This window comes from Oryzias latipes, chromosome 21 (assembly GCF_053564925.1).
Source record: "Oryzias latipes strain Hd-rR chromosome 21, Olatipes_Hd-rR_3.1".
In the NCBI taxonomy this organism is placed as follows: Eukaryota; Metazoa; Chordata; class Actinopteri; order Beloniformes; family Adrianichthyidae; genus Oryzias; species Oryzias latipes.
In genome coordinates, this window is record NC_136257.1 from 35,887,415 (window position 1) to 35,902,089 (window position 14,675).

Sequence of the window (14,675 nt, forward strand, 5' to 3'; positions counted from 1 at the left end):
ACAGGTAAGGAAATCACCCAGCTTGTACAAACAATTTTTCTTTTTCCTCTTCAGTCATTTGTCCTCCAAAAATCCTCTCAGAATAGGTTTTTCTCACTTCTTCACTGAGGTTAGGTTTAGGGCTAGGTGACTTGAGAGGCATGTATAGTCCAAAACATCATGTCTGCGAAAAGATCTTTTCTTCTACAGCATGGCAGGAAGTGGGGCTTCAAACCCCGGCACCAGACTGACAAGGGGGCACTGGCTCGTCAGGGGTTAAAGATTAGAAATTCACCGCCAAAGGCGGTGAACCTCAAGTGCTCTGGCCTTCCCTCCGTCCAGAAAACCAGAGTCATCCGCCCCACACTCAAAAATTAGAATATATGGACTTACATGATCAAAAATTAGGCTCTCATCGTCCTGGATAACTTGTATTTTCAATTTTTTTCCTCTTCCTTTTTCTTTTCAGGAACATTTCCTCTATTTCCTCAGGTAAGTAGCCTTGTCTTTTCTTTGCAGGATGATCTTCAGGCTCCTCCTGGAATCACTTGTTGCCCAGAATAATGCGCGATATTTCGGACTTTCTGGTCCTTCTTCAGGTGCTGAACTGAGCAATCTTTGTTTGTATATCCCTTGTACATGAGCGCTTGGATGGAATAAAAATCCTTTGTCCATAAATACTGGTCTGATTGCCTCCTGTGTTATTGTGCCTCCGTATGACAGGGCTGCAAGGTGAGTGAGTGAGTTGAGAGAAGCAGGTCCTGTTAAATAGAGCAGGTGGGCGGAGTTAGCCTTTGTTTTGCTCCTGAATGGCTGTGGATCCATGCTTTTCCGAAATTGTCCGTAGCTTTATGGCTCTTTGAAATATATTCTCACTTATTGTTTTTAGGAGTGGGAGCACACCCCCCCTCACCAAGATGAGGTCCAAACAGGTAAGGAAATCACCCAGCTTGTACAAACAATTTTTCTTTTTCCTCTTCAGTCATTTGTCCTCCAAAAATCCTCTCAGAATAGGTTTTTCTCACTTCTTCACTGAGGTTAGGTTTAGGGCTAGGTGACTTGAGAGGAATGTATAGTCCAAAACATCATGTCTGCGAAAAGATCTTTTCTTCTACAGCATGGCAGGAAGTGGGGCTTCAAACCCCGGCACCAGACTGACAAGGGGGCACTGGCTCGTCAGGGGTTAAAGATTAGAAATTCACCGCCAAAGGCGGTGAACCTCAAGTGCTCTGGCCTTCCCTCCGTCCAGAAAACCAGAGTCATCCGCCCCACACTCAAAAATTAGAATATATGGACTTACATGATCAAAAATTAGGCTCTCATCGTCCTGGATAACTTGTATTTTCAATTTTTTTTCCTCTTCCTTTTTCTTTTCAGGAACATTTCCTCTATTTCCTCAGGTAAGTAGCCTTGTCTTTTCTTTGCAGGATGATCTTCAGGCTCCTCCTGGAATCACTTGTTGCCCAGAATAATGCGCGATATTTCGGACTTTCTGGTCCTTCTTCAGGTGCTGAACTGAGCAATCTTTGTTTGTATATCCCTTGTACATGAGCGCTTGGATGGAATAAAAATCCTTTGTCCATAAATCCTGGTCTGATTGCCTCCTGTGTTATTGTGCCTCCGTATGACAGGGCTGCAAGGTGAGTGAGTGAGTTGAGAGAAGCAGGTCCTGTTAAATAGAGCAGGTGGGCGGAGTTAGCCTTTGTTTTGCTCCTGAATGGCTGTGGATCCATGCTTTTCCGAAATTGTCCGTAGCTTTATGGCTCTTTGAAATATATTCTCACTTATTGTTTTTAGGAGTGGGAGCACACCCCCCCTCACCAAGATGAGGTCCAAACAGGTAAGGAAATCACCCAGCTTGTACAAACAATTTTTCTTTTTCCTCTTCAGTCATTTGTCCTCCAAAAATCCTCTCAGAATAGGTTTTTCTCACTTCTTCACTGAGGTTAGGTTTAGGGCTAGGTGACTTGAGAGGCATGTATAGTCCAAAACATCATGTCTGCGAAAAGATCTTTTCTTCTACAGCATGGCAGGAAGTGGGGCTTCAAACCCCGGCAACAGACTGACAAGGGGGCACTGGCTCGTCAGGGGTTAAAGATTAGAAATTCACCGCCAAAGGCGGTGAACCTCAAGTGCTCTGGCCTTCCCTCCGTCCAGAAAACCAGAGTCATCCGCCCCACACTCAAAAATTAGAATATATGGACTTACATGATCAAAAATTAGGCTCTCATCGTCCTGGATAACTTGTATTTTCAATTTTTTTCCTCTTCCTTTTTCTTTTCAGGAACATTTCCTCTATTTCCTCAGGTAAGTAGCCTTGTCTTTTCTTTGCAGGATGATCTTCAGGCTCCTCCTGGAATCACTTGTTGCCCAGAATAATGCGCGATATTTCGGACTTTCTGGTCCTTCTTCAGGTGCTGAACTGAGCAATCTTTGTTTGTATATCCCTTGTACATGAGCGCTTGGATGGAATAAAAATCCTTTGTCCATAAATCCTGGTCTGATTGCCTCCTGTGTTATTGTGCCTCCGTATGACAGGGCTGCAAGGTGAGTGAGTGAGTTGAGAGAAGCAGGTCCTGTTAAATAGAGCAGGTGGGCGGAGTTAGCCTTTGTTTTGCTCCTGAATGGCTGTGGATCCATGCTTTTCCGAAATTGTCCGTAGCTTTATGGCTCTTTGAAATATATTCTCACTTATTGTTTTTAGGAGTGGGAGCACACCCCCCCTCACCAAGATGAGGTCCAAACAGGTAAGGAAATCACCCAGCTTGTACAAACAATTTTTCTTTTTCCTCTTCAGTCATTTGTCCTCCAAAAATCCTCTCAGAATAGGTTTTTCTCACTTCTTCACTGAGGTTAGGTTTAGGGCTAGGTGACTTGAGAGGAATGTATAGTCCAAAACATCATGTCTGCGAAAAGATCTTTTCTTCTACAGCATGGCAGGAAGTGGGGCTTCAAACCCCGGCACCAGACTGACAAGGGGGCACTGGCTCGTCAGGGGTTAAAGATTAGAAATTCACCGCCAAAGGCGGTGAACCTCAAGTGCTCTGGCCTTCCCTCCGTCCAGAAAACCAGAGTCATCCGCCCCACACTCAAAAATTAGAATATATGGACTTACATGATCAAAAATTAGGCTCTCATCGTCCTGGATAACTTGTATTTTCAATTTTTTTTCCTCTTCCTTTTTCTTTTCAGGAACATTTCCTCTATTTCCTCAGGTAAGTAGCCTTGTCTTTTCTTTGCAGGATGATCTTCAGGCTCCTCCTGGAATCACTTGTTGCCCAGAATAATGCGCGATATTTCGGACTTTCTGGTCCTTCTTCAGGTGCTGAACTGAGCAATCTTTGTTTGTATATCCCTTGTACATGAGCGCTTGGATGGAATAAAAATCCTTTGTCCATAAATCCTGGTCTGATTGCCTCCTGTGTTATTGTGCCTCCGTATGACAGGGCTGCAAGGTGAGTGAGTGAGTTGAGAGAAGCAGGTCCTGTTAAATAGAGCAGGTGGGCGGAGTTAGCCTTTGTTTTGCTCCTGAATGGCTGTGGATCCATGCTTTTCCGAAATTGTCCGTAGCTTTATGGCTCTTTGAAATATATTCTCACTTATTGTTTTTAGGAGTGGGAGCACACCCCCCCTCACCAAGATGAGGTCCAAACAGGTAAGGAAATCACCCAGCTTGTACAAACAATTTTTCTTTTTCCTCTTCAGTCATTTGTCCTCCAAAAATCCTCTCAGAATAGGTTTTTCTCACTTCTTCACTGAGGTTAGGTTTAGGGCTAGGTGACTTGAGAGGCATGTATAGTCCAAAACATCATGTCTGCGAAAAGATCTTTTCTTCTACAGCATGGCAGGAAGTGGGGCTTCAAACCCCGGCACCAGACTGACAAGGGGGCACTGGCTCGTCAGGGGTTAAAGATTAGAAATTCACCGCCAAAGGCGGTGAACCTCAAGTGCTCTGGCCTTCCCTCCGTCCAGAAAACCAGAGTCATCCGCCCCACACTCAAAAATTAGAATATATGGACTTACATGATCAAAAATTAGGCTCTCATCGTCCTGGATAACTTGTATTTTCAATTTTTTTTCCTCTTCCTTTTTCTTTTCAGGAACATTTCCTCTATTTCCTCAGGTAAGTAGCCTTGTCTTTTCTTTGCAGGATGATCTTCAGGCTCCTCCTGGAATCACTTGTTGCCCAGAATAATGCGCGATATTTCGGACTTTCTGGTCCTTCTTCAGGTGCTGAACTGAGCAATCTTTGTTTGTATATCCCTTGTACATGAGCGCTTGGATGGAATAAAAATCCTTTGTCCATAAATCCTGGTCTGATTGCCTCCTGTGTTATTGTGCCTCCGTATGACAGGGCTGCAAGGTGAGTGAGTGAGTTGAGAGAAGCAGGTCCTGTTAAATAGAGCAGGTGGGCGGAGTTAGCCTTTGTTTTGCTCCTGAATGGCTGTGGATCCATGCTTTTCCGAAATTGTCCGTAGCTTTATGGCTCTTTGAAATATATTCTCACTTATTGTTTTTAGGAGTGGGAGCACACCCCCCCTCACCAAGATGAGGTCCAAACAGGTAAGGAAATCACCCAGCTTGTACAAACAATTTTTCTTTTTCCTCTTCAGTCATTTGTCCTCCAAAAATCCTCTCAGAATAGGTTTTTCTCACTTCTTCACTGAGGTTAGGTTTAGGGCTAGGTGACTTGAGAGGCATGTATAGTCCAAAACATCATGTCTGCGAAAAGATCTTTTCTTCTACAGCATGGCAGGAAGTGGGGCTTCAAACCCCGGCACCAGACTGACAAGGGGGCACTGGCTCGTCAGGGGTTAAAGATTAGAAATTCACCGCCAAAGGCGGTGAACCTCAAGTGCTCTGGCCTTCCCTCCGTCCAGAAAACCAGAGTCATCCGCCCCACACTCAAAAATTAGAATATATGGACTTACATGATCAAAAATTAGGCTCTCATCGTCCTGGATAACTTGTATTTTCAATTTTTTTCCTCTTCCTTTTTCTTTTCAGGAACATTTCCTCTATTTCCTCAGGTAAGTAGCCTTGTCTTTTCTTTGCAGGATGATCTTCAGGCTCCTCCTGGAATCACTTGTTGCCCAGAATAATGCGCGATATTTCGGACTTTCTGGTCCTTCTTCAGGTGCTGAACTGAGCAATCTTTGTTTGTATATCCCTTGTACATGAGCGCTTGGATGGAATAAAAATCCTTTGTCCATAAATACTGGTCTGATTGCCTCCTGTGTTATTGTGCCTCCGTATGACAGGGCTGCAAGGTGAGTGAGTGAGTTGAGAGAAGCAGGTCCTGTTAAATAGAGCAGGTGGGCGGAGTTAGCCTTTGTTTTGCTCCTGAATGGCTGTGGATCCATGCTTTTCCGAAATTGTCCGTAGCTTTATGGCTCTTTGAAATATATTCTCACTTATTGTTTTTAGGAGTGGGAGCACACCCCCCCTCACCAAGATGAGGTCCAAACAGGTAAGGAAATCACCCAGCTTGTACAAACAATTTTTCTTTTTCCTCTTCAGTCATTTGTCCTCCAAAAATCCTCTCAGAATAGGTTTTTCTCACTTCTTCACTGAGGTTAGGTTTAGGGCTAGGTGACTTGAGAGGAATGTATAGTCCAAAACATCATGTCTGCGAAAAGATCTTTTCTTCTACAGCATGGCAGGAAGTGGGGCTTCAAACCCCGGCACCAGACTGACAAGGGGGCACTGGCTCGTCAGGGGTTAAAGATTAGAAATTCACCGCCAAAGGCGGTGAACCTCAAGTGCTCTGGCCTTCCCTCCGTCCAGAAAACCAGAGTCATCCGCCCCACACTCAAAAATTAGAATATATGGACTTACATGATCAAAAATTAGGCTCTCATCGTCCTGGATAACTTGTATTTTCAATTTTTTTTCCTCTTCCTTTTTCTTTTCAGGAACATTTCCTCTATTTCCTCAGTTAAGTAGCCTTGTCTTTTCTTTGCAGGATGATCTTCAGGCTCCTCCTGGAATCACTTGTTGCCCAGAATAATGCGCGATATTTCGGACTTTCTGGTCCTTCTTCAGGTGCTGAACTGAGCAATCTTTGTTTGTATATCCCTTGTACATGAGCGCTTGGATGGAATAAAAATCCTTTGTCCATAAATCCTGGTCTGATTGCCTCCTGTGTTATTGTGCCTCCGTATGACAGGGCTGCAAGGTGAGTGAGTGAGTTGAGAGAAGCAGGTCCTGTTAAATAGAGCAGGTGGGCGGAGTTAGCCTTTGTTTTGCTCCTGAATGGCTGTGGATCCATGCTTTTCCGAAATTGTCCGTAGCTTTATGGCTCTTTGAAATATATTCTCACTTATTGTTTTTAGGAGTGGGAGCACACCCCCCCTCACCAAGATGAGGTCCAAACAGGTAAGGAAATCACCCAGCTTGTACAAACAATTTTTCTTTTTCCTCTTCAGTCATTTGTCCTCCAAAAATCCTCTCAGAATAGGTTTTTCTCACTTCTTCACTGAGGTTAGGTTTAGGGCTAGGTGACTTGAGAGGCATGTATAGTCCAAAACATCATGTCTGCGAAAAGATCTTTTCTTCTACAGCATGGCAGGAAGTGGGGCTTCAAACCCCGGCACCAGACTGACAAGGGGGCACTGGCTCGTCAGGGGTTAAAGATTAGAAATTCACCGCCAAAGGCGGTGAACCTCAAGTGCTCTGGCCTTCCCTCCGTCCAGAAAACCAGAGTCATCCGCCCCACACTCAAAAATTAGAATATATGGACTTACATGATCAAAAATTAGGCTCTCATCGTCCTGGATAACTTGTATTTTCAATTTTTTTCCTCTTCCTTTTTCTTTTCAGGAACATTTCCTCTATTTCCTCAGGTAAGTAGCCTTGTCTTTTCTTTGCAGGATGATCTTCAGGCTCCTCCTGGAATCACTTGTTGCCCAGAATAATGCGCGATATTTCGGACTTTCTGGTCCTTCTTCAGGTGCTGAACTGAGCAATCTTTGTTTGTATATCCCTTGTACATGAGCGCTTGGATGGAATAAAAATCCTTTGTCCATAAATCCTGGTCTGATTGCCTCCTGTGTTATTGTGCCTCCGTATGACAGGGCTGCAAGGTGAGTGAGTGAGTTGAGAGAAGCAGGTCCTGTTAAATAGAGCAGGTGGGCGGAGTTAGCCTTTGTTTTGCTCCTGAATGGCTGTGGATCCATGCTTTTCCGAAATTGTCCGTAGCTTTATGGCTCTTTGAAATATATTCTCACTTATTGTTTTTAGGAGTGGGAGCACACCCCCCCTCACCAAGATGAGGTCCAAACAGGTAAGGAAATCACCCAGCTTGTACAAACAATTTTTCTTTTTCCTCTTCAGTCATTTGTCCTCCAAAAATCCTCTCAGAATAGGTTTTTCTCACTTCTTCACTGAGGTTAGGTTTAGGGCTAGGTGACTTGAGAGGAATGTATAGTCCAAAACATCATGTCTGCGAAAAGATCTTTTCTTCTACAGCATGGCAGGAAGTGGGGCTTCAAACCCCGGCACCAGACTGACAAGGGGGCACTGGCTCGTCAGGGGTTAAAGATTAGAAATTCACCGCCAAAGGCGGTGAACCTCAAGTGCTCTGGCCTTCCCTCCGTCCAGAAAACCAGAGTCATCCGCCCCACACTCAAAAATTAGAATATATGGACTTACATGATCAAAAATTAGGCTCTCATCGTCCTGGATAACTTGTATTTTCAATTTTTTTTCCTCTTCCTTTTTCTTTTCAGGAACATTTCCTCTATTTCCTCAGGTAAGTAGCCTTGTCTTTTCTTTGCAGGATGATCTTCAGGCTCCTCCTGGAATCACTTGTTGCCCAGAATAATGCGCGATATTTCGGACTTTCTGGTCCTTCTTCAGGTGCTGAACTGAGCAATCTTTGTTTGTATATCCCTTGTACATGAGCGCTTGGATGGAATAAAAATCCTTTGTCCATAAATCCTGGTCTGATTGCCTCCTGTGTTATTGTGCCTCCGTATGACAGGGCTGCAAGGTGAGTGAGTGAGTTGAGAGAAGCAGGTCCTGTTAAATAGAGCAGGTGGGCGGAGTTAGCCTTTGTTTTGCTCCTGAATGGCTGTGGATCCATGCTTTTCCGAAATTGTCCGTAGCTTTATGGCTCTTTGAAATATATTCTCACTTATTGTTTTTAGGAGTGGGAGCACACCCCCCCTCACCAAGATGAGGTCCAAACAGGTAAGGAAATCACCCAGCTTGTACAAACAATTTTTCTTTTTCCTCTTCAGTCATTTGTCCTCCAAAAATCCTCTCAGAATAGGTTTTTCTCACTTCTTCACTGAGGTTAGGTTTAGGGCTAGGTGACTTGAGAGGCATGTATAGTCCAAAACATCATGTCTGCGAAAAGATCTTTTCTTCTACAGCATGGCAGGAAGTGGGGCTTCAAACCCCGGCACCAGACTGACAAGGGGGCACTGGCTCGTCAGGGGTTAAAGATTAGAAATTCACCGCCAAAGGCGGTGAACCTCAAGTGCTCTGGCCTTCCCTCCGTCCAGAAAACCAGAGTCATCCGCCCCACACTCAAAAATTAGAATATATGGACTTACATGATCAAAAATTAGGCTCTCATCGTCCTGGATAACTTGTATTTTCAATTTTTTTCCTCTTCCTTTTTCTTTTCAGGAACATTTCCTCTATTTCCTCAGGTAAGTAGCCTTGTCTTTTCTTTGCAGGATGATCTTCAGGCTCCTCCTGGAATCACTTGTTGCCCAGAATAATGCGCGATATTTCGGACTTTCTGGTCCTTCTTCAGGTGCTGAACTGAGCAATCTTTGTTTGTATATCCCTTGTACATGAGCGCTTGGATGGAATAAAAATCCTTTGTCCATAAATCCTGGTCTGATTGCCTCCTGTGTTATTGTGCCTCCGTATGACAGGGCTGCAAGGTGAGTGAGTGAGTTGAGAGAAGCAGGTCCTGTTAAATAGAGCAGGTGGGCGGAGTTAGCCTTTGTTTTGCTCCTGAATGGCTGTGGATCCATGCTTTTCCGAAATTGTCCGTAGCTTTATGGCTCTTTGAAATATATTCTCACTTATTGTTTTTAGGAGTGGGAGCACACCCCCCCTCACCAAGATGAGGTCCAAACAGGTAAGGAAATCACCCAGCTTGTACAAACAATTTTTCTTTTTCCTCTTCAGTCATTTGTCCTCCAAAAATCCTCTCAGAATAGGTTTTTCTCACTTCTTCACTGAGGTTAGGTTTAGGGCTAGGTGACTTGAGAGGAATGTATAGTCCAAAACATCATGTCTGCGAAAAGATCTTTTCTTCTACAGCATGGCAGGAAGTGGGGCTTCAAACCCCGGCACCAGACTGACAAGGGGGCACTGGCTCGTCAGGGGTTAAAGATTAGAAATTCACCGCCAAAGGCGGTGAACCTCAAGTGCTCTGGCCTTCCCTCCGTCCAGAAAACCAGAGTCATCCGCCCCACACTCAAAAATTAGAATATATGGACTTACATGATCAAAAATTAGGCTCTCATCGTCCTGGATAACTTGTATTTTCAATTTTTTTTTCCTCTTCCTTTTTCTTTTCAGGAACATTTCCTCTATTTCCTCAGGTAAGTAGCCTTGTCTTTTCTTTGCAGGATGATCTTCAGGCTCCTCCTGGAATCACTTGTTGCCCAGAATAATGCGCGATATTTCGGACTTTCTGGTCCTTCTTCAGGTGCTGAACTGAGCAATCTTTGTTTGTATATCCCTTGTACATGAGCGCTTGGATGGAATAAAAATCCTTTGTCCATAAATCCTGGTCTGATTGCCTCCTGTGTTATTGTGCCTCCGTATGACAGGGCTGCAAGGTGAGTGAGTGAGTTGAGAGAAGCAGGTCCTGTTAAATAGAGCAGGTGGGCGGAGTTAGCCTTTGTTTTGCTCCTGAATGGCTGTGGATCCATGCTTTTCCGAAATTGTCCGTAGCTTTATGGCTCTTTGAAATATATTCTCACTTATTGTTTTTAGGAGTGGGAGCACACCCCCCCTCACCAAGATGAGGTCCAAACAGGTAAGGAAATCACCCAGCTTGTACAAACAATTTTTCTTTTTCCTCTTCAGTCATTTGTCCTCCAAAAATCCTCTCAGAATAGGTTTTTCTCACTTCTTCACTGAGGTTAGGTTTAGGGCTAGGTGACTTGAGAGGCATGTATAGTCCAAAACATCATGTCTGCGAAAAGATCTTTTCTTCTACAGCATGGCAGGAAGTGGGGCTTCAAACCCCGGCACCAGACTGACAAGGGGGCACTGGCTCGTCAGGGGTTAAAGATTAGAAATTCACCGCCAAAGGCGGTGAACCTCAAGTGCTCTGGCCTTCCCTCCGTCCAGAAAACCAGAGTCATCCGCCCCACACTCAAAAATTAGAATATATGGACTTACATGATCAAAAATTAGGCTCTCATCGTCCTGGATAACTTGTATTTTCAATTTTTTTCCTCTTCCTTTTTCTTTTCAGGAACATTTCCTCTATTTCCTCAGGTAAGTAGCCTTGTCTTTTCTTTGCAGGATGATCTTCAGGCTCCTCCTGGAATCACTTGTTGCCCAGAATAATGCGCGATATTTCGGACTTTCTGGTCCTTCTTCAGGTGCTGAACTGAGCAATCTTTGTTTGTATATCCCTTGTACATGAGCGCTTGGATGGAATAAAAATCCTTTGTCCATAAATCCTGGTCTGATTGCCTCCTGTGTTATTGTGCCTCCGTATGACAGGGCTGCAAGGTGAGTGAGTGAGTTGAGAGAAGCAGGTCCTGTTAAATAGAGCAGGTGGGCGGAGTTAGCCTTTGTTTTGCTCCTGAATGGCTGTGGATCCATGCTTTTCCGAAATTGTCCGTAGCTTTATGGCTCTTTGAAATATATTCTCACTTATTGTTTTTAGGAGTGGGAGCACACCCCCCCTCACCAAGATGAGGTCCAAACAGGTAAGGAAATCACCCAGCTTGTACAAACAATTTTTCTTTTTCCTCTTCAGTCATTTGTCCTCCAAAAATCCTCTCAGAATAGGTTTTTCTCACTTCTTCACTGAGGTTAGGTTTAGGGCTAGGTGACTTGAGAGGCATGTATAGTCCAAAACATCATGTCTGCGAAAAGATCTTTTCTTCTACAGCATGGCAGGAAGTGGGGCTTCAAACCCCGGCACCAGACTGACAAGGGGGCACTGGCTCGTCAGGGGTTAAAGATTAGAAATTCACCGCCAAAGGCGGTGAACCTCAAGTGCTCTGGCCTTCCCTCCGTCCAGAAAACCAGAGTCATCCGCCCCACACTCAAAAATTAGAATATATGGACTTACATGATCAAAAATTAGGCTCTCATCGTCCTGGATAACTTGTATTTTCAATTTTTTTTTCCTCTTCCTTTTTCTTTTCAGGAACATTTCCTCTATTTCCTCAGGTAAGTAGCCTTGTCTTTTCTTTGCAGGATGATCTTCAGGCTCCTCCTGGAATCACTTGTTGCCCAGAATAATGCGCGATATTTCGGACTTTCTGGTCCTTCTTCAGGTGCTGAACTGAGCAATCTTTGTTTGTATATCCCTTGTACATGAGCGCTTGGATGGAATAAAAATCCTTTGTCCATAAATCCTGGTCTGATTGCCTCCTGTGTTATTGTGCCTCCGTATGACAGGGCTGCAAGGTGAGTGAGTGAGTTGAGAGAAGCAGGTCCTGTTAAATAGAGCAGGTGGGCGGAGTTAGCCTTTGTTTTGCTCCTGAATGGCTGTGGATCCATGCTTTTCCGAAATTGTCCGTAGCTTTATGGCTCTTTGAAATATATTCTCACTTATTGTTTTTAGGAGTGGGAGCACACCCCCCCTCACCAAGATGAGGTCCAAACAGGTAAGGAAATCACCCAGCTTGTACAAACAATTTTTCTTTTTCCTCTTCAGTCATTTGTCCTCCAAAAATCCTCTCAGAATAGGTTTTTCTCACTTCTTCACTGAGGTTAGGTTTAGGGCTAGGTGACTTGAGAGGCATGTATAGTCCAAAACATCATGTCTGCGAAAAGATCTTTTCTTCTACAGCATGGCAGGAAGTGGGGCTTCAAACCCCGGCACCAGACTGACAAGGGGGCACTGGCTCGTCAGGGGTTAAAGATTAGAAATTCACCGCCAAAGGCGGTGAACCTCAAGTGCTCTGGCCTTCCCTCCGTCCAGAAAACCAGAGTCATCCGCCCCACACTCAAAAATTAGAATATATGGACTTACATGATCAAAAATTAGGCTCTCATCGTCCTGGATAACTTGTATTTTCAATTTTTTTTCCTCTTCCTTTTTCTTTTCAGGAACATTTCCTCTATTTCCTCAGGTAAGTAGCCTTGTCTTTTCTTTGCAGGATGATCTTCAGGCTCCTCCTGGAATCACTTGTTGCCCAGAATAATGCGCGATATTTCGGACTTTCTGGTCCTTCTTCAGGTGCTGAACTGAGCAATCTTTGTTTGTATATCCCTTGTACATGAGCGCTTGGATGGAATAAAAATCCTTTGTCCATAAATCCTGGTCTGATTGCCTCCTGTGTTATTGTGCCTCCGTATGACAGGGCTGCAAGGTGAGTGAGTGAGTTGAGAGAAGCAGGTCCTGTTAAATAGAGCAGGTGGGCGGAGTTAGCCTTTGTTTTGCTCCTGAATGGCTGTGGATCCATGCTTTTCCGAAATTGTCCGTAGCTTTATGGCTCTTTGAAATATATTCTCACTTATTGTTTTTAGGAGTGGGAGCACACCCCCCCTCACCAAGATGAGGTCCAAACAGGTAAGGAAATCACCCAGCTTGTACAAACAATTTTTCTTTTTCCTCTTCAGTCATTTGTCCTCCAAAAATCCTCTCAGAATAGGTTTTTCTCACTTCTTCACTGAGGTTAGGTTTAGGGCTAGGTGACTTGAGAGGCATGTATAGTCCAAAACATCATGTCTGCGAAAAGATCTTTTCTTCTACAGCATGGCAGGAAGTGGGGCTTCAAACCCCGGCACCAGACTGACAAGGGGGCACTGGCTCGTCAGGGGTTAAAGATTAGAAATTCACCGCCAAAGGCGGTGAACCTCAAGTGCTCTGGCCTTCCCTCCGTCCAGAAAACCAGAGTCATCCGCCCCACACTCAAAAATTAGAATATATGGACTTACATGATCAAAAATTAGGCTCTCATCGTCCTGGATAACTTGTATTTTCAATTTTTTTTCCTCTTCCTTTTTCTTTTCAGGAACATTTCCTCTATTTCCTCAGGTAAGTAGCCTTGTCTTTTCTTTGCAGGATGATCTTCAGGCTCCTCCTGGAATCACTTGTTGCCCAGAATAATGCGCGATATTTCGGACTTTCTGGTCCTTCTTCAGGTGCTGAACTGAGCAATCTTTGTTTGTATATCCCTTGTACATGAGCGCTTGGATGGAATAAAAATCCTTTGTCCATAAATCCTGGTCTGATTGCCTCCTGTGTTATTGTGCCTCCGTATGACAGGGCTGCAAGGTGAGTGAGTGAGTTGAGAGAAGCAGGTCCTGTTAAATAGAGCAGGTGGGCGGAGTTAGCCTTTGTTTTGCTCCTGAATGGCTGTGGATCCATGCTTTTCCGAAATTGTCCGTAGCTTTATGGCTCTTTGAAATATATTCTCACTTATTGTTTTTAGGAGTGGGAGCACACCCCCCCTCACCAAGATGAGGTCCAAACAGGTAAGGAAATCACCCAGCTTGTACAAACAATTTTTCTTTTTCCTCTTCAGTCATTTGTCCTCCAAAAATCCTCTCAGAATAGGTTTTTCTCACTTCTTCACTGAGGTTAGGTTTAGGGCTAGGTGACTTGAGAGGCATGTATAGTCCAAAACATCATGTCTGCGAAAAGATCTTTTCTTCTACAGCATGGCAGGAAGTGGGGCTTCAAACCCCGGCACCAGACTGACAAGGGGGCACTGGCTCGTCAGGGGTTAAAGATTAGAAATTCACCGCCAAAGGCGGTGAACCTCAAGTGCTCTGGCCTTCCCTCCGTCCAGAAAACCAGAGTCATCCGCCCCACACTCAAAAATTAGAATATATGGACTTACATGATCAAAAATTAGGCTCTCATCGTCCTGGATAACTTGTATTTTCAATTTTTTTTCCTCTTCCTTTTTCTTTTCAGGAACATTTCCTCTATTTCCTCAGGTAAGTAGCCTTGTCTTTTCTTTGCAGGATGATCTTCAGGCTCCTCCTGGAATCACTTGTTGCCCAGAATAATGCGCGATATTTCGGACTTTCTGGTCCTTCTTCAGGTGCTGAACTGAGCAATCTTTGTTTGTATATCCCTTGTACATGAGCGCTTGGATGGAATAAAAATCCTTTGTCCATAAATCCTGGTCTGATTGCCTCCTGTGTTATTGTGCCTCCGTATGACAGGGCTGCAAGGTGAGTGAGTGAGTTGAGAGAAGCAGGTCCTGTTAAATAGAGCAGGTGGGCGGAGTTAGCCTTTGTTTTGCTCCTGAATGGCTGTGGATCCATGCTTTTCCGAAATTGTCCGTAGCTTTATGGCTCTTTGAAATATATTCTCACTTATTGTTTTTAGGAGTGGGAGCACACCCCCCCTCACCAAGATGAGGTCCAAACAGGTAAGGAAATCACCCAGCTTGTACAAACAATTTTTCTTTTTCCTCTTCAGTCATTTGTCCTCCAAAAATCCTCTCAGAATAGGTTTTTCTCACTTCTTCACTGAGGTTAGGTTTAGGGCTAGGTGACTTGAGAGGCATGTATAGTCC